Here is a 24,524-nt window from a genome sequence, read left to right as displayed (position 1 = left end):
GCATAAACCATTCAAAATAAGATATTGTTATCGCCAAAATCAAAAGTCCTACATTTCTCAAGACGTGTATGAGTATAAGAGCTCCAGAACTTTCACTTCACGAATTCATTGCGCTACAACTATACTAAAGAAGAAATCTTAATGTTTTATACCTTTTCTAAAATAAATTTCGAGGTAAAAGCATTTCTGGAATGTCTTTAGCGGAAGTAAACTCGTATTGTCTACGGTATGAAGCAGTCTGATAAAAACATTTTGTTGAATTCGTATGTGTACATGGGCGACGTCTGAAGTTCAGGAACTAGAGCATCAGAGATCAGGAAATGTGTTGCTCATAAATAGATCCCAACGGAAGAATGCTAGGAATTCGGAAATTCATCTTTAGGCTTTTTTTTCAAGAGGAAGTCGTAATGTGATTGAAGCAGCTGTTGTCATCCCCAGCTACCTAGTATCTAATGTCATTTCCATAAGCCAAGTTAACTGTGATGAGCTTTGTTCATTGACGTCACCACAGAACATAAAGGTTTGTCGCAATGACCTTCCAGTTATTCCTTTTCCCAGAAAGCTAGGGCGAAAATTTAAACCACGGCATTAATGAAGTATAAAAACGCAGCCATCAATACAAAAAAGTCCCAAGCAACCCAACTCTTTTCCGAATCCCGAGAAACTTTCGTTTCGGGTTGGAAAGTTTTCCCTTTTTTTTTTTCCTCGGTAAAATTGTACTCTGCGCACAGAACGGGGCTGGAGGATTTGCTGCAACGATCGCCATTCCATGTTCCGAGTCAAAGAAAAACCGAGAGAGCTGTTAGGATACCAATTAATAGTCACTGAGTTTTGTATGAAGCGGAGCTTGAATCGTGCCGTTTACGAAGCAAGGAGAAAAAAAAAAGACGCAAGGTAATTTTGTAACAACATTGTGACACAAACTTGTTCATGTTTTCAGACAAGCTGGACACCTAATCACTCTGAAACGCAAGCAGCTGTGTGCACAAAAACAGAGAAAGGGGCTTTCAATCCAAACCTCAATTTCAAGTCCGTGGAGAACAGATTCGTGTTATTCTAGAGGAGGCAGAAAGCTGGTCAGACCTCAGTTGTACACAAAAAAACACCAAATGCATGCGGGCTACGTGTACAAGGTTAGGTGGAACGCTTCCATAAATGAAACTGCGACTGTCGGATAGAAAAACGGGGCTACATGAAGGCTTGTAAATAAGAATAATACATCAGTCTATTCGTCACGCAATTAAAACACACTGGCCGAAATTCTTAACTTCCGCTGTAAGGGCATGGTGAGCGCAAGGCTTTCCCATATGAGCGCTTGTGCAAATCATTCGTCGTCTACGTTTTCGCGTGGAAAAAAAACACACCAAAAGCCAGCAAGCCAGCCTTTGTAAAAATGGTCTGTAGACTGCCTACAGACTTCTTATCGACTATGTTGCCTTCCTACAGATATTTTTGTGCATTCATAGTCTATAGACTTTATATACACAAAAGTCCACTAAAGGTATATGGCCATAAATCAATCGATTGTCTAAGCCTGTCTTTAGCATTTGTATTGCCTATAGACTGTTATCTAGAATTTGCTTGTAGAGAGTCTATTGACATTTTATGCAGAAGTCTGTGGACAATCTGTAGACTGTCTAAAACAACTTCTCTAAGGGAGCAGCCGCATTCTTTCATTCGGTCTCGACCAGATATTTAGAGAGACCTTCTGCTTTAAAAGCACGTTCGGTTGTCTTCTCGCGCATAGTGCTGCCTTTGCTGAGCAGTGAAGCTCTTAACTTATCGGCGTAAAAGTAACCTCGCTTCAAGATTCATAGGGCGATCGCTGATTCCTGAAGCAGCCAACGAATGCCACCAACCGTTTTAGGCGCAATTGTTACCAAGCGAAACAATGTCAAGCTGAGCTGACTTTTCTCTGCCCACCAGCTGCCGTCCCAGTAGGGCCCAGGAAGCACTGAATGTTGGTGCAGGTATTTTTAAATAAAGTCGCCTTCATGAGTGTGCTTTGTTGCGTATACGTTGCTTCACAAGAACAGCGTAGCCATTTGCTGCATATTCTTTGCTACCACACTGCAACTGCGCACTCGCTCGATTTATTCGCTTTTTATTGCCATTAATTATTCTTCTGCTCTTCTCGCCATGGATGCTGTGATAATTAAGTACAGACTCGGTACGTGCCCTTCGCGCAATAACCTCTGTAGGGCGCTTCGGTTTTGCGTTCAGAAGGCAGTCGAATATGCCTTAAAGCTACGAAGGACACGCACGTAACGGTGGAAGGAACATTACTTTCCGGTGTTTGACTGTGAATGCTGTCGAAGGAAGTCGTCCAGGTGATGTATGTCTGACTGGGCAGAGTCATATGCTGGAAGAAGAAAGTTCCCCTACAGATAATGTGCCCCATGACCAATGTTTAACGCAGCCTACGGGTCCCCTGATGTATGTGTTGTGTTACTTTTGCGTCGGTTGGTAGAGAACGACGTCGGGATACTATTCTTGCGGCAGCGACCCTACGCTAGGCGTGAGCGATTTCGCGGAACCCCGGAGAGCGTCAACAGGTCATGCGCGAGGAGCAAGTGACATCAGAGCAGTGCGGAGCCGCCGCCGACTCCTCCGCTGCATGGGTGGCACAGAGGAGCCGTCGCCGCTGTGCCAGCAGTGTATTCTCCAGGAGGAGTGACGTCACACAGCACAGAGCTGCGACGCTGGGGCTACCGCCGACTCCTTCGCTACGCAGGTGACACAGAGGTGCCACCGCCGCTGCGATTGCCGCGCAGTTGCTTCCGCAATTTTACTCGGGATGGCCATTGGTCATGCCGCAGCCAATTTTTTTCCATGCAATCGCGCCCCGTGATGGTCTTTTAGTGGGCGTGCATTGAGCTCGCCTGGCCTGCAAGGCATCGAGATTAGGCTGCGTTCTCTAACTATCGCCCTTGTGATCTTCATATTTACGGGTTGAATTTTCGCACTGACCGAAATATTCCCGATGAATTCGTGTTTTTGGACTACGAAAAGTGTTAGATAAAATCCCCTTATGTTATAGCTACTCTCACTTTCACGCCTTAACATTCATTCATCAATGCAGAAATGCACTCTGGGATTCCAGCTAACCGCAACCAAATTATTTATGTTAGTTGAGTTCCATCCCCGAAGTTTTCTGTCCTTTCTGGAGGGCTTACTAGCCTTCTGGGTCTCTTCTCTTTAATAGCTATATTAACGACCTACGCAATATTGGTGCTCTGCAATTCGCCGCTTCACTGATGATTACACCATATTGCAACAAACAGCTAATTAGTTAGATAATTCCACCCTGCAAGGCGAAACTAACGGATTACAAGCGTGATCTCCTACGTGTGACACGGTCCTTTATGTATGAAAAATTTGTTATTCTTTGGCGGCCTGCTCTATTTAGGGCTTTTTATCGCCCTTGGTGACTCCCGCCAATCTTTAGATTATCTTATTTGTTATTAATTATCTTGGACACATCCTGTTAACCCCATCATTCGTTGTCCTCAAAACTGCACTAGGGTTTCTGCGCCACAATTTTGCACTGAAACCACTTTTCTAAACATTGCTTGCCTGCAAGATCGTCATTGGCACTAAACCAGATAACTATAAAGTGCTATTTTGGGCCCTTAATACGCTAATTTAACCACGGCCCTCAAATGTATTCATGACAACGTCGATAGAGCAATCCTTTATGATTATTCTCGGTACAACAGTATTAGCGCATCAAAAGAGAGTTTGGTCTACCCGCGCTCACCTCACGTCCATATATGGCCAGACTCTGTCTTTCTCATAGGTTTTATCATTCATTGCCACCCGCTAACACGATCATCCCAATTATAGGGCAACCGCTTTCCTCGCAGCACTCAACCACCATTGATTGTTGTTTCAAACCTCGCGGGCAGGCAGTAATAAATGCCTCAATTACTTTTAATCTTAACTGCCGAGATAGGAATAACGTGCCAGCACGGACTGTCACCTAGGGCACTCACCTCGTTTCAAGTTTGCACTCGAAAGCGTCAATCATCCAAGTCTTCCAACCTGTAAACTTCCTAGCTATGTTGATTTGTAGAACTAAGGTAACGTATCGGCCATGGAGAGGGAGATGTCGTATTGGCCAGGAACCATTGAGCTATCGTAAAAAAAGAAAATCAGAAAACAAATAAATTGTCTATTGCCACATTGCTGGCCAAGAACTGTTAGTATAAACGTTGACACCATGTCAGTATGGAGTGATTTCGTGTCATGTACGCGACCTCTATACAGCAATCCTTGAACAGCTAACAAGTGAAAGGAATTGTTGCTTTCAACGTTGACTACAAGTGAAAATTGCTCACCTGTGCTACTTCGAAACATATTTTGGCTTCGTCTTGTTTTTAGTCGTAAATGAGCTTAGTCAACAGAGGTTTAGAATGTATGCAAATTTCCATTGAGGGTTCTCTGGTCGTCGCCACATCGCTGGCTACGCTGCTCTATGCACACCGCTCAAGCGCGGTGGAAGCGGCAGCGAAACCGGTTTGAAACTGCTCGGAATGAGGTGCTGCGCCTCGACATCCTCCTCGCCTAGGTCTCTGGGAACTGGTCTTTGCGGTTATGCCTGAGACTGCTCAAATCCAAACGGCAAATTTTTGAGCGTACCTGTTTTTTGAGATGTGCTAGCAGAAGGGCAGCAGTGAGAGTGGGCCGCATCAAGAAAAGGCGTTAAAAATAAATCACACGAATGCGACGAGAGGCAAGTTCCGCTAAATCCGAATTGCTTAAACGTCACCATAATGCTAGATTCCCTGAAGGCGCAAAGTTCCATTCTTTCGAAGAATTCAGTTCCGCTTGCTACTTCCGTGCAACGGCGAAGCAGAAAAGCGGTTACTCTCACAGTTTGCTCGTGCTGTCTGCAACAGGTCAGGGCCACACGCGATGTGCTCGACTCGTTCAGAGAGTGCCGTTTGGTGTAAACAGCGATTGTTCCAGCGCACGCGGTCTGGAACAAATGAAAAATGCAACCTCAGCGATATTCGCTTCCTGGCATAAGCGCTATGGCTGGCATTCATGAAAATGTTCAGAAATGATTCGATTACTTGAAGGACGGCGGAGATGTTTTGCAAGAAGAACTTGCCACCTTGTACAGGCATTTCATCACGATATCACACCAGTTCTGCACAAAGCTAATATTAGCCTTGTTGACAGGAAAGTAGATTTCGCGGCTTCGAAAAATCGCAGACAGATCTGCGTATTGTCTTTGCTTGGAAACTTTTTTCTCGCACTCACAGTGTGGCGCAGGTTACGACCATCCATGTAAGGTTGTCGAGACTGTTTGGAGGCAGGCACCTGAACAGATATTATCTCTTAATGTTGGCCATCGGCCGCAAGGAGAGGCATTCCTCCCATATTGTCTTAGGCCAAACTTCGTGTAATCGTCGTCTTCTTGAAGTGTTTGTTGCTGTACACGCCCCCAACACGTGGTCAACACCTACCTCTGCAGCCACCGAGCACTAATGTGGACAAATGCTAGGAGCTATTGTTTCGCGTCCGCATAATCATGAGAACACTGCTAAGTTTTTTTGTTTTTTTTTGTCACAGTGGTGCAAGTGGAGGTTGCTGCGCTTTCTCTACATCTTTATGTCTCTGTCTACATGTCGCCGAGTTAAGCGGTGCGCGTGTCGATGCTGGACATTCTCCCTCTCTTTCAGTTGCTTCTCATTCCTTCCTTCGCCTTGCTGACGAGATGTCCACCGACAAGTGAGACAATCACAGTGCCAGACAGCTGCTGCAGTCATCCCTTTTCTGAAAAATCATAAATATAAAACTCAGAAATTCCGCAGAAAGAAACGATGTAAACAGAGTGCACATCTCTTCTACTATAGCAGAAAAGATTTGGCTATGAGTTTAATAAGACTTCAAAGTAACGTGCAGAATTTAGCATCGTTAACTATTCAAGACCATTCAGTTGTACGAGTATATAGGTATATGAAGCTCACAGCTTGCATTCAGAGCGCATACGTATTTCATCTAAAATTGTTCTTTCTGATGGATTTTTACGATGACTTTGCTGGATGTCGGTAAGGCTTGCAAATTCCAATGAACAGAATGGCAGCATTGTAAATAAAGAACCGTTTTTTTTCCATGTTGCTTGAATTCTAAGCCTTCTCGAATGCACACAAAGGCTTGCCGCAATAGGAGACTTATTGAAAATTTCTTCGGTCTGCGAATGTACGCAATGTGTCATTAAAGACATTGTTTTCTCCTAAATAAACTTTTGGTCTTGATTTTGTGCGGTGTTGTTGCTGTAGACATGCGAAGAGTGCGAACAAAGCATTCTTACAAGAATTACGATGCTTTGAAAAAAAAATCGTCCTAGCTTTTAAAGTTCCTCAAGGAGTCCAACTAAGGAAACGGGATTGAAATAAAGCAAAACGGCCATGAAAAAGTCCGCTCTCCAATGTGAGCACCGACCGGAAAAAATGCAATTCAGAAAAAAGTCGTTCACAGTTGAGTACCACTTCTCCAGATTAATTTACTTCTTTACTTCTACACTTTATTTAACCAGGGCATCATGCTTGAAGGCCTTGGTAGGCCGTTTTGAATACAGCATCGATTGACCATGTAGCCTTTCTCAAGGGTCGCTTTTGATTAATCCTTTCTCTGCATGTCATGCACTTCAACTGCTTCTAGGAAGTTAATTCGAGGTCGCAACGGAGCCCAAAGAGCACGGCTGAGGCCTACATCAGCCGCGCGGTTTGCAAAGCCGATCAAGCCGCTTTTCGCACAGACGCTACAATCGGAGCCTAAAGTTCTCGGAAACGCGTCGGTGACGCCCTCCTGAGTTATCTCACTGGCAGCGGCCCGCAGAGAGCTCTTATTCTCTATCGCTGGCGGCTCTCGCTCACAACTACCGCAACAATGAACCAGTTATTATTTCTTTATGAAGGAGTGTCAGTCGCCAAATCATAACTGTCACCGAAATCCGAACCCGGAACAAATAACGCGTGACGAGCAACCGTACGTAGCTGAACGACAAAACAATTGTCACGTCTACTGATGTTCCACAAAATATGCCGGTTGCTCGGAGCAACCGCCAAGACCAGTTGCGGCGTTGGCAATAACGTAGTGAGACCTCAAAGCTTTTCTATCTTTGTGTGTGCTTACCTCTGTACGTCAAAATGAGAGGATGTTTTGGTTTTTATGATGAAGAAGCAAGCATTCTGCAGAAAAAAAGCGCCATTTGGTCAGGTGCACAAATCTGTTTTGAAAAAGCGCCTTTTTTTAATCAATATACACTGCAAACCGAAAAACTCCCAAAAAGGAGTAAATGGCTCATCGCGTAGCGCACTCCCGAAAAGGGGTTTTAGATACTCCTCAGAATAGGAGTATATCGTCTACTCCTCTGTTTGAAGGGGTACTTTCGAAGTGCTGGAAGGAGTAAAGTGTTACCGCTCTCTAGACGGGAGTTTATTTAGGAGTAAATTTGCGATCACAAAGGAGTTAGCATGGCAATTAACATAAGTATTATATACTCCTTGGCAGCTACTTTCATAGTACATTTCAGGAGTACGTGCCTGTTCCTTTTAAGTAGTTTTGACAGGAATTTTTTTTAGCAATTTCCCTTACTATAAGGTACCATTCATGATGCCCAGACGAGTTTACTATTTCACTTGATGAGGAAGCCCATTTGAAATGAAGTATTCCTATGGAAGGCTCATTTTAAACCTTCCCAGGATAAATGCGTCGATGAAATTGCAGTGATTTATTTCAAACAATATTTTATTGTGTACAAAACATTTGAACCAAGTGTTCGGCAGCTTGCTTTCGATGGTTACAGAGAACCAATGTCTTGGCCCCTGTAGAAAAGAAGAAGAGTGCCTTAACCCGCGCTGTCTTTGGGTACAGAGTTGAAATACCCCTAGGAATAAAAATAGAGATGCCACACTTGAAAGCAAGGAGGGAACCTTGAAATGCTTTGCTGTCAACATACGGGCATGTCATGCTATCGCTGGCTAAAAAGGCACGACGTCAAAGGAGGCTCCTTCTGAAAGAAAGATTAGAAAAAAAACTGCATCAGAGGAATTACACCTCTAAGCTTGAAGTATGATGTGCTTCAAGTGTAGAAGTCAGGTTCCCAAAGCAGTTCAGAGTGCACTTTTCAATAAAGTAGGTGTTGTTGAAGTTTAAACGTTTCTCGTGACAAAAGATTAGCTAGTAGAACATAGTAGGTAATCAACTAGCTAGAATACATATATGTACCCTGTCGCATGACAGCGGCTAAACGCGTTTTTCAGGGAATCAAAAATTCCAGAGAGCCGCTTTCGTAAACGTTAAGGCAATACGGCGAATGGGAAGCAGCGTCGATGGGGAACATTTTTCCCGTAACGAATAAAACTAAAAAAATAAAATGATCTTACTGAGGTACTTGCGCATTCGCGCTGCCTTTGTCTGCGTTCCGGCACTGCAAGAAGCATTGCGATATAATTTTCTTTTTCACTTGTCAGAAGGTTCCCCACACGTTCCAGGCACCATATCAGGACCAATTATTGAAATCAGAACATGCAAACAAAAGACTGTATGTGAGCTTCCACTGCGTGTATGCAAAGCGCTATTTCCTTGATGGGAGAACCCGCAGCCGTGCATTTTGAGGGCGTCGTCATTCTGTGTATAGGCACGGCCGCTTGATACAAAGTGCAAAGCGTGGTACAAGTCAAAGGCAAGGCAAGGGTGACTAACGTAGCAGGCACTGTTAGGAATAGAAAGCTACCACCAGACCTACCCTTCCGCCGCCACCTGTCTTCTGTTATGCTTTGCCCTCATATTCGTTGCCAGGATTCAAAAGAAAACATTCTACACAGGTCTATCTGGCTGGTGAAGGAATTTAAGTAGGAAAGAACGCCAACCAAAAAAAAAGCGAAAAAAAAACACGACGGAACCTTCTTGGTTCTTACCAGGTGTGACTGCGAGCGAGTCCCAACTTGCGTTTTTTAAGCCTTCGATCAGTCATCCGCCGGGTCACTGCTCGTAGACAGTTGATGCAAGAGGGGGGTAGGGTTTCTAGGGAGAGTACTATAACATTTCCTTGCGTCTGCTGAATGCGCCGTGACTCAAGTAAGAGCGTCCTGCGCGGGCGCGGCTCAGTGTCCAGCACAAGAGTTCCCTTGAAGTCAGTCTTGTCAACCCGCGCTTCGTTCCTTATTCATTTGTTTGACATCCGCTTTGTGCTGCTTCAATTTTTCGGGGAAGTGCTTGGTTTCGCCAATGTACTACGTCCAGCTCGAGCAGGGGTTCTTGTATTCTAGCGTATGCTTTATTTTTTTCTTTCGCTACCTTCCCGGGATCAGCAGTCGGAACCGGAACACTTGCCTCCACGAGTTTCACATAATGGAATGTGTTCGGAAACTGCACGCGAAGAGGAAACTTCTTTTCACATTTTTCAAATGCGAAGAGCTTACAAGATACCACATTTGGAACTAGACGCCTAACGATCCAGAAAGGCAACGCTCAGTATGGTTGCCACCTCATGTCCGCTGCCGACAATCGCTGCTACGGTAAGACGCCACCAACTCGGAAAATGTAACAGTTTAGGCAATCTGCTTGAGCGCTAAGGCTTCGTCAGGTCCTGTGCTATGACTGAAAAGAATAAAATCGCTTGCATTCTTTGCATAACAAGGCCCTCTTAAAACACAGGAAAGGAAGCAACACACTAGGGCAGGCAATGTTTTGTTCTCAGCACTGTTCGTAATAACGTGACAAAAATTTCCGGACCCCAAGGCTGTGCATTTTCACCTGCTCATTGCCTGTACAGCTTTTCCATATTCATGGGGCGTGAACGCATGGAGAAAATTTGGTCCCTACAAGAATTGACCCTACTTCCAGTCGTACATATTAACGTAAACAGCCACGACTGCAGTGCCACACTCTTTTTCAGCCGCATGCAACAACAAATTTCTAGATGCTTACTTAATGACCTCTGTGTGAGCTGGCTCCTCCGGACGACGATGAAGCCCTTCGTCTCCGTGCACCCGGGGTTCACAGCAAGCCTTCGCACACTGAAAAGGGAGCGGCGTTAAGTGCATGCGCGTCTGTGGCATCAAAGGAGAGTTTAATACTGCTTACCGCTATACAAGACGATGATAATCCGGTCTTTTGTATTCTGGCTGTAATACAGCGAAAGAACGAGGGGCCGTCGGTGTCGAGAAAACTGATGCGTCACACACACACCGCCATGTCGGCGCGGCGAAACGGCAGCAGCCAACACTTGTATGCTGCGTAGACAATGAACGACCAGCCGTTGCTTCTGCATATATTGCTGGCTTGAGTGAGACGTTCATTGCAGCATCTTGCTGCTAAGGTCGATGATGTCCAGTCTCTTATGTCCCGACAAGCGCGCGAAAAGGAGCGGGCGGCAAGCTGGCGGCTGCGGGCAGGTCGACGCGTCACACACCGCCATATTGGTTCGACTGAGCTAGGTTGGCTAAGCCTCTCGCGGACTGCCGTCGTAGGCGATGCAACACCAAGCGTTCTCCGAACACACTGGAGACTTCACAGGCACTGTCTGTGCAGAGCACACTGCTGCGCAAGGCTGCGACGATCCGGTGTCTTGTAACACGACAAACGGGCTTGAAGCAGCAAAAGCAGAAGCGAGAAGCGAGCAGGCAGCGACGAGCGAGCAGGCGTTGTCACCTGCAAGTGCAGCGAACCGGCAGCTGCCACTAGGCGGCGGGCAGACACTAAGGAGTGCATAAAGGGTCTGAAGGAGTATTGAAGCCGACATACTCCTGCTTGGAAAAGTAGTAAAATCATGTGAATACTTTATTTTACTCCTCTATTTCGCGACAGCGGTAAAAAAGGAGGATTTCCTCATTTTTACTACTTAAAGTCGATTGCGCAATTTTCAATAAGGAGTTTAAAAGCGGACACAAGCTATTTATACTCCTATTTGGGCTTATTTGAGTTTGCAGTGTATGTACCATAGCAGATGATAAACAATCTTTTTGCAGTGCTTCCCATTTGATTATAACACGAGACTTCCTGTTAGCACTGACACAGGGGTATTGCGAACGAATAGTTGTTCTTTTAGAAACCACCTTCTAGCGTTTTTCAGAGCATCGTAACGGCGTTTCCCATAACCATCAATGCTTCTGAACTGAAACTGATAGCACGTGATTACCTGGACTAGCACATACATCATTGCAACGGATTTCGTTTTCGCCTAAACATGCTGCCATGGGGGTGCACAGGTGCGCAGATGAATCTACTATTCATTCATTCATTCATTCATTCATTCATTCATTCATTCATTCATTCATTCATTCATTCATTCATTCATTCATTCATTCATTCATTCAATCACTTATTTTTGGCAGAAACTGGTACAGTGTGTATGCTTCTACATATTTAATTTTCCTGTCTGGATAGCCGAGGCAAAAGACGTATTCAAACGCCTGACGGGGCCTCGAAACCTTTATTGCAAACACGCCTCAGACAACGGCGCGACGATCAAACGTATCACTGCACAGATGGGGAGAAAAAGCAAGTACAAAAGTAAAGAAAAGCTAAAATATTGTGTAGCACTGATTAAGTACAATATTAAAAGGTGGACACGCACTAACAAAAGCAAAACGACCAAAATATAAGGATACACAAAAGTGGTCCGAACCATTACAATTACAATAACACTACATTAACACTATGAAAAACAACACTAATGCAATAACGCTATGAAGATGGGTAGCACGGGTAACATCATTTCAAACATGAATGCACAGCGTAGGTACGCACAACACACAGCTAGACAGATTCATTTCCTATGGATACTATACACTGAGAAGGAGGTGTTTCATCCGTTTCATAAACCCAGATGATGAATTTGACTCGGATAGGGCGTCGAGTAGCTGAGGGTATCTATTGAGCAGTTCGTGAATTTTACGGCCAACTAACTGTGTAGCATACGGTGGTCGAGCTCTGTTTTTGACATATTTGCCGTCACGTAAATTATAAGCATAGTTCTGGCGTCTATAGGATTCAAGAAATGTTAAACCAACAGATTTGACGCCGTGATACACCTGCATAATCATGCTGGACCGAAACATGTTGAAAACTGTCAATATCTTATATTTCTGAAAAATAGGTGCGGTGTGTTCATATCTTGGTTTATTTGCGATTATTCTGACAGCCTTCTTTTGTACAACGTGTAGTCTTTCAAGATTGTTTCTCGTTGTAGTACGCCATATTAATATACAATAGTATAGACGAGAGTAAATTAACGCGTAGTACAATTGGCGTTTAAACTAGGTAGGTATCATAAACTTCAGCTGATTCAACATGCCAGTGATTTTAGAAATATCTATACTTAACTGCATTACGTGTCGAGTCCAACTCAATAATTTATCAAAAAATACTCCGAGAAATTTGTGCACGCTCACTCGTTTCAGCGGTTTCTCTTGAAAAACAGGATGGATCGAGACATCATCAAACTTGTTTTTTTTTGCACGAAAAAGAATGTAGTTTGTTTTTACAATGTGCAAGTTCAACTGATTGCAACAGAGGCAGGTCGACAGGCCTTGCAGCCATGTATTTGCTCGGGTTATTAGGCTGGTTATGCTACTTCCTTTAAAGAAGACGTTCGTATCATTTTCGTATATTCCAGGTATATTCCAGGTATATTTACAATATCGTTGATATAGACAAATAATCGGATAGGCCCCAAGATAGAACCTTGTGGGACACCACAATTGATGATTTCCAAACTCGATTTATTGTTCTCGAGGTGTACAAATTGAAAGCGATTCTGCAGATAACTTTTCATCATGTCTAGTGCAAAACCCCGAATACCATATCGATCTAGCTTTGAGAAAAGAATATTATGTTTTAGAGAATCAAAAGCCTTCTTGAAATCTAAGAATATTCCAAGTGTGTAAATTCTGTTTTCTATGTTTGCAATTATTTTTTCCTTAGTACTGAGCAACGCAGACTCAACTGACTTGCCTTTCTGAAACCCGTATTGATGCTCTGGTATGATTTTTTATTAAGCAAAAAACAAAGAAACTTAGAGTTTATTACTTGCTCTGCCATTTTCGAAAATACGGGGAACACGGATATAGGTCTGTAATTTCCAGGAACTGTTCGATCACCACCTTTATTAACTGCGCAGACACGGGCGATTTTCATTTTGTCGGGAAACAACCCGGCTCTCAGAATAAGATTACATATGTGCGAAAGAGCAACACATAAAATTTCAGACACAGCTTTCACTGGGCGAACTGCGATGTCATCAAAACCACTTGCGCAGCCATCTTTCAACTTCATGATAAGAGCACCGATTACCGATTCCATGTGGCTTAGTTGGTTGCAGAAAGATGCTTTCTTCTACTCTGCCAGTCGAGAACTCAACGACGGGCTATTTGGTTTGGTTGGTTTGGTTTATGGGGTTTAACGTCCCAAAGCGACTGAGGCTATGAGAGACGCCGTAGTGAAGGGCTCCGGAAATTTCGACCACCTGGGGTTCTTTAACGTGCACTGACATCGCACAGTACACGGGCCTCTAGAATTTCTCCTCCAAAGAAATTCCAGCCGCCGCGGCCGGGATCGAACCCGCGTCTTTCGGGTCAGCAGCCGAGCACCATAACCGCTGACCCGAAAGACGCGGGTTCGATCCCGGCCGCGGCGGCTGGAATTTCTTTGGTGGAGAAATTTGCGCAGCTACTAACTGATATGCCAGAAGATAAAAAGTTAGCATTTAATCTGTCAGCCAGTTCAGACCCCGAGTAAGTGACATCATCAATGCTAAGCTCTTGCGGTATCGAGCTGCGGTTTTTAGAAAGTAATGATTTCATTAGCCTGCAAGTTTTCTGGGAGCAGTTGTAGTTGTCTCTAAATTTGTTGATGTAATACACCGTTCGCGCTTTCTTTAGGTCAGAGTTTAATTTATTTCGCTCTCTTTTAATATTTTGGTAGCTTGTCTCTGGTTGCAATAAACACCTGGAATATTGTGTCCCGTAGCTTCATCCTTTCTAAAAGTTTTATTGTGACCCATAGTTTTCTGGCTTCCCAATATTTTCTTACTTGCTTGATAGGGAAAGCTTTGTAATACACGTTAGTTGTTTTGTCAAAAAAGAAATATGCCTCAATGAAGTTTCAGAGCTTAGAATATTGTTCCATTCTGTACCTCTCAGCAGACTACGTAACTCAAGTATGCTATGATCATTGATTTTGCGTCTGGGAAAATCGGTGTCAGGAACTTTGCTTTTAATCGGAACAAAGCTGAAAACTGGCAAGTGATCACTAATTCCCGTCTTTAGAACTCCGGCTCGAGAGTCATGATGTGTACAGGTGGTAAAGCACAAATCCATTAGTGATTCGCTATTTGCTGTTATACGGGTAGGCACATTGATCACGTTACCCAGGCCAGCAGATTGCACCATCCGCACTAAGTTGCAAGAGAATCAATCATCTGAGAGCAGATTATTATTGAAGTCTCCTATTATGACAACTGGTGTCTTTAGACCATAAGGTTCTTGATTATATTCCTGCAAGCGCGCCTGTCACTTCTCACTGACGTCTAATGTGCGCCACTACGATTGGACATCTCGCAAAAAACAGCAGAGCGCCTGTATTTGGCATTGGACTCAAGAGGCCGCGCTGGCCCTCTGGAGGCTGCCGTTTATTCAAGGCCGGGATGAGCTAGACGACCTCTGTTGTTGGATTTGTGACCGGGGTCGCACATACAGACGCTGAGTATGTTTATTAACAACGCCGGAGTGAACTCCCTGGGGTTTATAGCGCCTCGGCCTATTAAATATGTAATTTGACACCATGAATGGGTACATTGAAATTTAGCATCGATTGAAATGTGATGGCGATTGGATCCCTCCACACTGCGCTCAGCAGCCATTGCAAGTGACGAAGCGTAGCTTGTGATGGTTGGAGCAGATCGAGGGCGCTGGATTAAAAATAACACTAGTTGAGTGAAGTGGCGGGCCCATAATGGCGGTATCCGTCACAGCCTTCTTCTATGTGACACCTTTAGCCACACTGATGCCTTCTTTATCTTCTTTATCTGCGAGAGAAGAAGCGCTGTCGATCCCAGGTTTGAAAGGGGTAATTAGGAGTCTCCGCCAACAACAAAACGCTTGTCGAATAAGTTTTCTATCGGTGATACCTCAGGGATTGTATATAACGCGTGCATGCTGACTCTCAGTCATTAAATCGTGTTGACTAAAGCCCGCCGCTACACTGGCCGGTTTAGCCGTCAAATCGGTCTTCTCATTATCACTTTCTTGTGAAAAAAAAAACAGCCGAAACGACACAAGGGACGTAGGAAAGAAGAACATACCGGACGACGGCAGGTCCTTATGTTTTTCCTGTATGTTCTTCTTCCCTACGTCTGTTGTGAAGTTTGCTCTGGCTTTTGCACAAGATGCAGTACCAACTCTTTAACACAGCGCAAACAGGAACACGGACAAGAGAGGAGACACCACAAAGTGCCGTTTGTGGTGCTTTGTGGTGCCTCCCCTCGTGTCCCTGCTCGTCTCTGCGCCCTGTGAAAGAAAGCATGAAATACACACTAGCTCAGCAATTCATTTTAAGAAAGCACCAACTCGCACGGCACCATGCGCTCCTAAACATCATTATCACTGAGACGAGCTTTTGCGCAGTAAAATACACGGCGAAGACAGGTGTAGAAAATTTTACATGATTTGGCGTTTTCGACCGTCAGCTTTTAGGAAAGATTTAGCTGATGAGTTTTCTCAGGCCGCTCAGATGAGCCCTTTAGCACGAGCTCAAGAGCGCATCAGGATAGTCAGGATTGTATAGACCGCGGAAGAGAGGTTTGTATTGCATGAAACATTGTGCCAATCAGCCTAAGAATAATTATGAGAGGATGGTTTTAATGACACACACAGCTAACAACGACGATCCCTTAAAAGCGAAAAAGAACTCACACTGCAAGTAGTTTGGTAAAAACAATATGCAGAGATCAGTTTTTTCTACGTCCTTTTGTTTAAGCTGTACGAAAACCATGGAATGCGATGCAGAGATTTGGTAATGGTCCTTCATTCGACGCTCTATATCTTTCTGAGCACTGTACATTTCCCAAAAACATGAGAGTTTTTGTCGAAGGAATTTTGTACACGATACATGCACGGAGCGCAGGAGTTGATAAGCCGGAACACTGAGAGCGCCTGGCAAACATGCCATGTCTAGTGAGGTGTTGCAGGGGCCTACTATGACTGTGCGCCTATTAGCACCCGGTGGCGTACAGAGGGTATTCTCTCCTCCCTGTTATCAGGTCATGAACGTGGCTTGCGAACCCTAGTTGCCTTTATTCCAAATGACTTATTCTTTACATTTTTCGCTGGGGCCAGTTTCGCGCTTTCGTTCTTTTGTACTTTATTTTCTTAAGCCTTTTCTCAACAATTCCGTCAGAAAACTGCTGTCCAAGTCGATCGCACTGATTTTATAAGCCATCTTCGAAAATCGGCAATCTCTTTTGTACCAATATGCGACGTGTATCAATCATTATGAACGATACGCTGGTCATAATCTCTGCATGAGTGAATTAACAACATATCGAGGACAGTTTAAAAGATATGACATCGGCCGCGAATGATAGCTGGAGGAAAGACGAGATGCGACCGGATTAAACGGTCGCTTCTTTAATTTCTCCAAGTGTGGTATTCATTTCTACCCCCCCCTTCCCCCCCCCCCCCCAAACGCATACGTGCCGAATACTTAGCCCAGGCGAGCAGGCCCTATCTTGACCAGTAAAAGGCGTGCCTTCTTTTCGGATTCTACCTAAATTATTGCAACAAACTGGCCACAACTTGGTGATTTCTTGAGTTAGCAGCACCCGATATGCGGAATGGTCATGCCCTACTGGCATAGCAAGGAGAGAAGTGGGAAATATCTATACGCCTTGAAAAGCATTAGTAGCTTCATGAGCTCCTTTTGTCCTTCATTTCGTTCGTCGTTTGCGCTGGTGCATTCCTGAATGTAGTGTCCTTTTCGCTTCTATCCATGATAAGTCGTGGGCTCCAGTCCCGCAGCTGGCAGTATGACGGTGACAGGAGGCGTTTGGACTAAGATCTCTGGAACAGAAAGCATGGAAAGAATCATCAACTAACGAACAATATACGAAAACAAAGATTTGCTCAAAGATGTATGTGTCAAAAGCAAAGCAGCAATTGCAGTCACAAGTTAAGTCGAAACAGCTTTCGCCAATTACTTTTGACGCCCTTTATCACTCCTTAAAGCCTTCCAAGCACCAGCGGTTGCTGCTCTTCTGGTTCTACAATTCACACAATCCTTGCCAGATCGGCCTTGTTGCATCCTTCATTCTGCCGCATATCTGTTTCTTATTCATGTTTCTTATGATGTGAACAGTAGTGCATCATAATGCACGCAGTGCATCTTTGTGTACTCTTAATTTTTGCCCGCGAACGTGCACAAATATTCTTATCACATCTGCTCTTGTCGCTTATTGTTTACTTACGCTCTTACGTACACTAACGACGAAAAAATAATCGACCTTGATGTTGCGGCCCCACCTTAGGAACTCTCGAAACAGACTGTACGGGATCGTGTTGAAAGGATCGTCAATTTGCTATTCTTCTTAGTGCATGCATTTTCTTCACAGAGATTAGCGAAAAGATAAAGTTGCTATCTTTTTTGCATCATTGCTTCCCATCTTCGCTCAATCCTGAGCTCTCAGAAAGCCGATTTTAATCTTAGTGCTTGGAGTATCATTCCGGGCACATCTTCCGGAAAATAGGGCGTAATTTATGTTTGTATTCCGGCTCATCTCGTGTATCTAGAGGAATTTTCCCTTTAAGAACTCATCTGCCGAATCCCAAACTCTCCACCCCTCCCTACACGGAGATATTGCTTGGTAATACTTCTCTACTCAACTCTGTTGTACTCTCTACTGTTTTGCTCTTTGCTACTGTACTACTGTTAATGTTTATTGGTAAACAGCTCCGCATATTTTGATAAAATTGTGATACCAGAGCCTTGGATTGGTACTTCATGCGCTGCAGCTTTTAGATGACATGAAATAAAAGAAATAATGGATCTTAGTGTACGAGTTTTTCACTGTTTCTATGGAAAAAGGCGTTCGCATTCCTTTCTTTACGCAGTAGTTATTTAACAAGATGTTTTTGTGTCGCTGCATTATCATATATGAGCGCCACACCACATTCAAGATGTTACACCAATTTTCATGTTATGAAATGGTATGACGGTGGTTCAATACAAACGGCGCGCGCCTTGCAAGGACAAGTTGCAGATTAGAACATCATGGTGTGTGCGATGGGGCGCTAATAGATATGATCTAGTTTTCAAACATACAAGTGCGTATGGGACTTGACACATTAGAGAAGACGGGACGAACGCAGATTAACACCTGGTTCATTGAAGCGATGCATCATTTCATCATCAACAAAGAGCAGGGAAGCCAAGCGCTCAATACCCATCAAACGCACAATCATAGCACTTCATCAAACTAAGAAGGTTTAGTTCGGCCTTTGCAAGTGAACCGAAGGCTTGCCTACGCACATGCCCCGGCCATGTCTCAGCATTCGCGAGGCTACAGAAGTTTCATGCACCTTTTAATGCGCTAGCATCTGTTCTGTGACCAGTGAGGGAGCCGTTATCTTCAGGTGAAGCTCGGAGTAATGCGGGTGAGCTCTGAGGAGCGCACGCTAGCTGGAGCCTTTGACACGAAGCTCGTTTAGCATGGAGGAGCGTCGCGCCCGGGCTATATATCTGTATTCGCAAGACTCCGGAAGTTTCTACGCGCTTTTCAATGCGCTAACATCAGTTGGGTCGCTAGCGAGAACGCCGCTATCTTCAGGAGAAGCTGGGAGTAACTAAGGTAAGCTGTAAGGAGTGCCGCGCTAGCTGGACCATCTGGGGCGAAGCTCGGTTAGCATGGAGGGGCGTCGCCCCTGCTGTAGCCGAGTGCAGAGAGAGAGTAAAGACCAAGAGCGAGAAAAGTGGTTGCGTGCACACGCGGACGCTAGAAAGAAGACGGGCAGGGTAAAGTCACCGGAGGAAATTGCATGTCTGCAAACGGTAAATCATTGATGAAACGGGCCATTCGGCAATTTCATAAGTTGAAAAACGTGCACGACCAGCTTAACAGCAATGCGAGAAGAAAAGAATTGAGCATGTCGAAAGACCCAGAGAATATAATACGGTAGAAAGCTAAACCAAAGCGGCGAAGGCAGCGTAACTTTACTAAACGTGATCCAGAAACATACGAAGAACCAGAAACGCGAAGAGCGAGAAGAGGCGAATGATGCAGTCGCCATAAGAACATGAAATAAAGAGGCAAGCACATGTGGCTTCAGAGAACGCTGAAGAGACATGACGGCTAGAATAGCAATGAGCAGCCTAGGCAGCTTTTCGCTAGAGGAAATTTCAAGATGAGTGCAAGAATATTTGGATAGCACTCGAATTTTCAAGCTATCAACCGGTAAAGAAATATAAATAAGCAGTAGACAGAAGCTGATCAGATGGTTCTCGACAATCACAAAGTCAACAAGCCAGGGAAAACCTAAGCGTGCTTGCCACCGTTCTGACCAGAGGGCTTGTCTTCATCAGGCGACAGATGAAAATAGCGTGCTTTCCAACGTTTCGACCAGAGGATTTCTCTTTATCTGGGCGCAGAAAACCCCAAGGGGGCTTGCAATCATTTCTACAAGAGGTCTTGTCTTCGAAGAAGAGAAGTTCTCTTGTCGAAACGTTGGCAAGCACCCTGAGGTTTTCCCCTTTTGTTTACTTAGAGACAATTAAGCTATACGAGGGCAAACGTGCATGCCCACATAAGTCTCCTTTAGGTTAACCAAGAAAATCGTCGAAAAAATTGTTTGCCCCGAGACCACTCATAATTTTTGTATGCTTGACGCACACTGTGGGATATTTTTTATCACACAATTTGCAGTGTTTTTACAAAAATTCTTCCAAAATGTGCACCTAAACAGTCGCTATGGTCCCATAGACGTTTGTTAAAGCAGCGTGCGTTTAATCCTAAATAAACCGAACTGCAGCTGAGCGGTATCAAGCATGCCACTTCAGTTCTGCAGGCCACCTACTTGATCTGCGGATGATGCCACATGCGTCTACACGACTACTTGTACACATCGTAAAATACACATTCACAGATAATAGTCGCCCCCTTATATTTAGGACATGCCAGATCGTAAGAAGAGAAGCTGGAACTTCAAGTTCCCGCCACTCATGTTTACAGATTCCATGTGCATTTATTTTGGTACAAATGTCCTTCAAAAGAGACTCAGCAAAAGCCAAAAGAGCCTAGCTTATTAATCCGATCTGCAACAGCGGCCAAACTTATCGGCACCAGGTGAAAACAGGATTCAAGGACTGACAACCTCCGGAAGGAACACCACCGTTGTGGCTGAGTGGTTACGGCACTCGGCTGCTTGCCCGAAAGACGCGGGTCGATCACGGCCGCGGTGGCTAAATTTCGATGGAGGCGGTATTCCAGAGGCCCGTGTACTGTGCGATGTCAGTGCACGTTACAGAACCCCAGGTGGCAGAAATTTCTGGAGCCCTTCTCTACGGCGTCTCTCATAGCCTGAGTCGCAGTGGTACGTTAATCTCCAGTAAACAATTAAGTCACACCTCAGGTAGGAAGTCGGAGTTATCCTATTAACGAGCTTCGAGTGAAAAAGTGGTCGAAAAAGAGACTTTCAGCTTCTCACGTACGCCAGCGATGCTCCCGTTCTTGAACAACAATTGCGCAGGTGAAATTGAGAATAGTGCCAGTATACTCAAAGAAAGGTAAAACTTTATTAGGAACCAACTCCACTGCAAACTGCCTCTTCTGCTTATGACACGTAAATGCATCGAATGTTCGGGGTAATGGCTTTCCGAATTGCACGCGGCATTTCGGCAGAAAAGTTTCTGGAACTGCTGAAAGCGTATCTCACCTCAAACACTGAGAGCTTTCAGGCCGAATTGTATGTGCGGTGATGGGGCATTTCTGTAGGTTATAGTGTGGTCCCAATCCTGACAGAGATCTTTTTAGCTAAACATATTTGTTCAGGGTTATGGGGGCTCACTGAAGAACTGTTGTCCTATGGCCTAGAAGTGGTAGGCAGATTAAGCTCCTGCGAGCTTGAATTGCAGTGCATAACTTCCTAAAATGCATACTTTCCGTTTACTCTAAGACATCTTTAAAGAAAGGGACCACCTGTATTAAGAGTGCAAGCCAAGGTCTAAAAAGGCTCTTTTTGTGCACTATTCCTGTTACTCGAGGCTCATTAAAAGGTAAACGGGTTCTTCCTTGCCACAGTTCTTCACTTGTTAAATCCAGCTCTCACATCTTGAGGGTCAGTTTTACCGCTTAAGTGGATCGCATTCGGCTAATGGTGTATAGAGGTTTAACGTCCTGAAGCCACCCAGCCCATGTGGGACGCCGCAGTGAAGGGCTCCAGAAATTTGGACTACCTTCGGTTCTTTAGCGCGCACTGATATTGCACAGTAAACGAGCCTCTAGTATTTCGTCTCCATCGAAATTTGGCCGCCGCGGCCGGGATCAAACCCGCGTCCTTCGGGTGAGCTGCTGTCACAACCCCTGAGCAGCCGCGGCGGTTTGGATCTCCTTCGTTCTGCTGGGTTTCCCCGTTTTATTTTTTCGGCTGTTGCTGTCTCTCACGAAGACACTTTGCACCAACAAAGCTGCACGCGTGTGACAGAAATTTGAAGTTCTACCCTATGTTAGACGATCAGGCATGAACTGAAGAAGATGTCTTTACCGCAGCGGTTTTCTAGACGAATGAGCGTCCGCCTCGTATGTGAGAGATGCGGGGTGCAGTCCGAGCGCCGCCGGGTACCCACCGGTCACACAAAGATACAAGCTTTCCTTTGGCCTGACGACCCGCAAATTTGACCGAAGTGCTTGGAAAATGGGTCTCTCACCCTACTTTCAGTACACAAACATACTTTCTGCCGTGTTTCTGATCGGCTCTGGGTGCCCTGAAGATCAAAATAATCATGAAGGTGACAAAAAAGGTTTTGCACCTATGTATTCTTTAGCGCGGTATCCAAGCTGTCCGGTTGGTGCTTATTAACCAAGCAAGTTACGCAAGTAAATGCAGGCTGTGGCATCACACACAAACTTTATATGTTCCTCTCAGAACGGAAGTGGAATACAAGATCTCTCTCAGCTGTGGCTCAGTTATGGAACACAAATGGGCGCTCCATTAATAAGTGTCTTCGAGTGAAGAACTCTTTAGGTTAACTTTTTGCGCAGCATATACTGAAGCACTGTTAATTATTTGATAGAAAAACAAATCCACACCGCATTTGCAGCATGCAAAGGTAATCGGCGACTATAAGGACAAAAAGGCGCGTGAAACTTCTGAAGCCTTGCGAATACAAAGACATGACCTTGATAAATGTGTTAGTGAGACTTTGGTTCAAGTATAGAAAAAAGAACCAAACTCTTTTAATTTTACAAGGTGAATGTAGTTGGCGTTTGTGCTGTCTTCAGCGTTAGGGACGCGTGGCCATTCTTAAGGAGAAAAGACGCGTTCCTTCCGAAAGCCAGCTGCAAGTCTCAGTTCATCGTCCCTTCTGCTTTTCTCCTGTGTCTTGCCTCCTGCGTAGTTTAATGCGCTATTGTCGTATGTCCATGGTATTGAGCTCACTTCTGTAAAATAAATATTGGTTTGGTTTATGGGGGTTTAACGTCCCAAAGCGACTTCAGCTATTAGGGATGCCATATTGGTGACTGGATCGAATTTTGGGCAGTAATCTTACAGACTTTGAACACGCTTACCATCAGCCTGTCTGGGATATAGTGTAGCGCTTGAAAAAGATAGTCCTCGAGGCGGAACCGCTATATATTGAAGAACGAATCTATATTGTGTCATTTTTTTGTGTAGTTTTGTACCCTTTGGCTGCAAAATTCAATTTTCAGTTACTTGTCTAATTGCGAGTCACAAGAGAACAGGAGAACGTGTGTCCTAACTATACGCGAAAGCACTAGATTTTTCTTCGAATACAATGTTCATGTACGCATCGATATGGGTAAACCGTTTAATATAATGGCCAGATAACGTACACTTGCGGAATATGCAGGTAACAAGAATGAGTAGTAGCGTAGTTGCTCAAGCGATAATGAATCCTTTACTACCTGTGGGTGGTAGTTGCTTAATCACTATGGTAGTGGCCTGTACTGCCGGCAGTAGCACGTTTGACGTTGATTCCCGTTGAAGCACAGCGAATGGTGGATCGACTTCAACGAGCTTGTTCTCACCTATAATAGTAACAATGCCCTCATGTTTCGGGTGTCAGACAGCAATTGCTGAGGAAACCGGAAAAACTCAGCTCAGATGCGCAAACCTCTAAATATATTCTTTATCACGATCAGTTGAGCGTATGAACACTAAGCCCGGTTAAATTCTGCATGCGGATTCTATAATCGTGGCTTAATTCCTTGGGTCCCATCTGCATTTGAACGCTTAAATACAACCAAATTGCCATTTTTAGCACCAACAATGCGTTCAATGTCATTCTGCGTTTCAACGAAAGGCAGTTTCAGCAGTCTAGCAGAGGCTGTTACAAGAGAAAAAACAATTATGCGGCTAGTCACAGGGTTAGGAAAAAGCTATCGTTAAGGGAAAGAGAAATTACCGCGACCTGCGCCTATTTGCGCACACAAGAACTTGATATAAAACAGTTATTAAAAATACAGACATGAGTTCGCCACTTCTCACTTATTTCGCGCTGAATAATCCACGTGGGATAACGAATATGAACGCACGTTGCCGCAGTTAAGCGCAGGAAAGAAATAAAATGCATAAAACCTTACAGGAAGGTTGACTAATAGCAATAGGAGTGGTAGCATGAGTTGATAATCGAAAATGGCAATGCAGTACGTGCAAAGCTGGAAATTTTCCGACTTGGTTCATATTCATTGTGCGTGAACAACGTACAGTACAAAAGAATGGACGGAACGGCGGCGCAGACATGCGCTACCCTCTCCATTCCTTCCAGTCTTTGATAGGGTGTTGAGGCACAATAAGTGCTGTACGAGTTTTCAGGAGAGCCTGTTGAAGCTCGTATAATTTTGAAGCATACTCTTTGCGCACAGCATATTACTAAAACTTGAGGTGTAGACTGGGCTACGCTTAAGTTACCTACTGCAGGAATGCTTCCGTGCTGACAAATGTTTCCGTCTCATAGGCGATCATGCTGACGGTCGTCTTACATGCTTAAATATCTCGCCTGTAGCTTACGAAGGCGACCTTGCTAAATGACAATCGCCAGCAGTATTTGCAGAAGGTTCCGTCGAGGTCGCCGGCATTGTGTAAGGTGATAGCAACACAGCCAGCGGAATTTTCAAAATCGCCTCACAATTCTCGTTGCACCTAAAGCGTAGGGTGGTGACATTTTTGCGCCGGCATCGCGCACGCGCTTCTGGCCCCGACATAGAACATGTGTGACCACCTCGCCTGCACAACGCGCCACCTAGCGCCTTCACAGAGATTCGTGTTTGGACGGCGGCT

At 44.7% G+C, this 24,524-nt stretch overlaps 1 long non-coding RNA gene across 3 annotated transcripts in view; it reads right to left on the bottom strand.

Moving 5' to 3' along the window:
• Positions 1-13,677: 13,677 nt before the first annotated feature.
• The window catches only part of LOC149362778 (uncharacterized), a 42,741-nt gene continuing 31,894 nt past the window's right edge, over positions 13,678-24,524 (bottom strand). For 2 of the 3 annotated variants that reach the window (XR_016289043.1, XR_016289045.1), the window contains 2 exons: positions 23,150-23,272; positions 15,556-17,075 (listed from right to left, as the gene is read on the bottom strand). This is a non-coding gene — a long non-coding RNA (uncharacterized LOC149362778). Of the gene's footprint in view, positions 15,044-15,555; positions 17,076-23,149; positions 23,273-24,524 lie in introns of those variants that run through there. The other variant, XR_016289044.1, reaches the window with a different exon arrangement.

The sequence above is a fragment of the Amblyomma mixtum genome, chromosome 2 (assembly GCF_055824585.1).
Source record: "Amblyomma mixtum isolate Tamu chromosome 2, ASM5582458v1, whole genome shotgun sequence".
Lineage (NCBI taxonomy): Eukaryota > Metazoa > Arthropoda > Arachnida > Ixodida > Ixodidae > Amblyomma > Amblyomma mixtum.
This window is presented reverse-complemented; position numbering and strand designations above follow the sequence as displayed.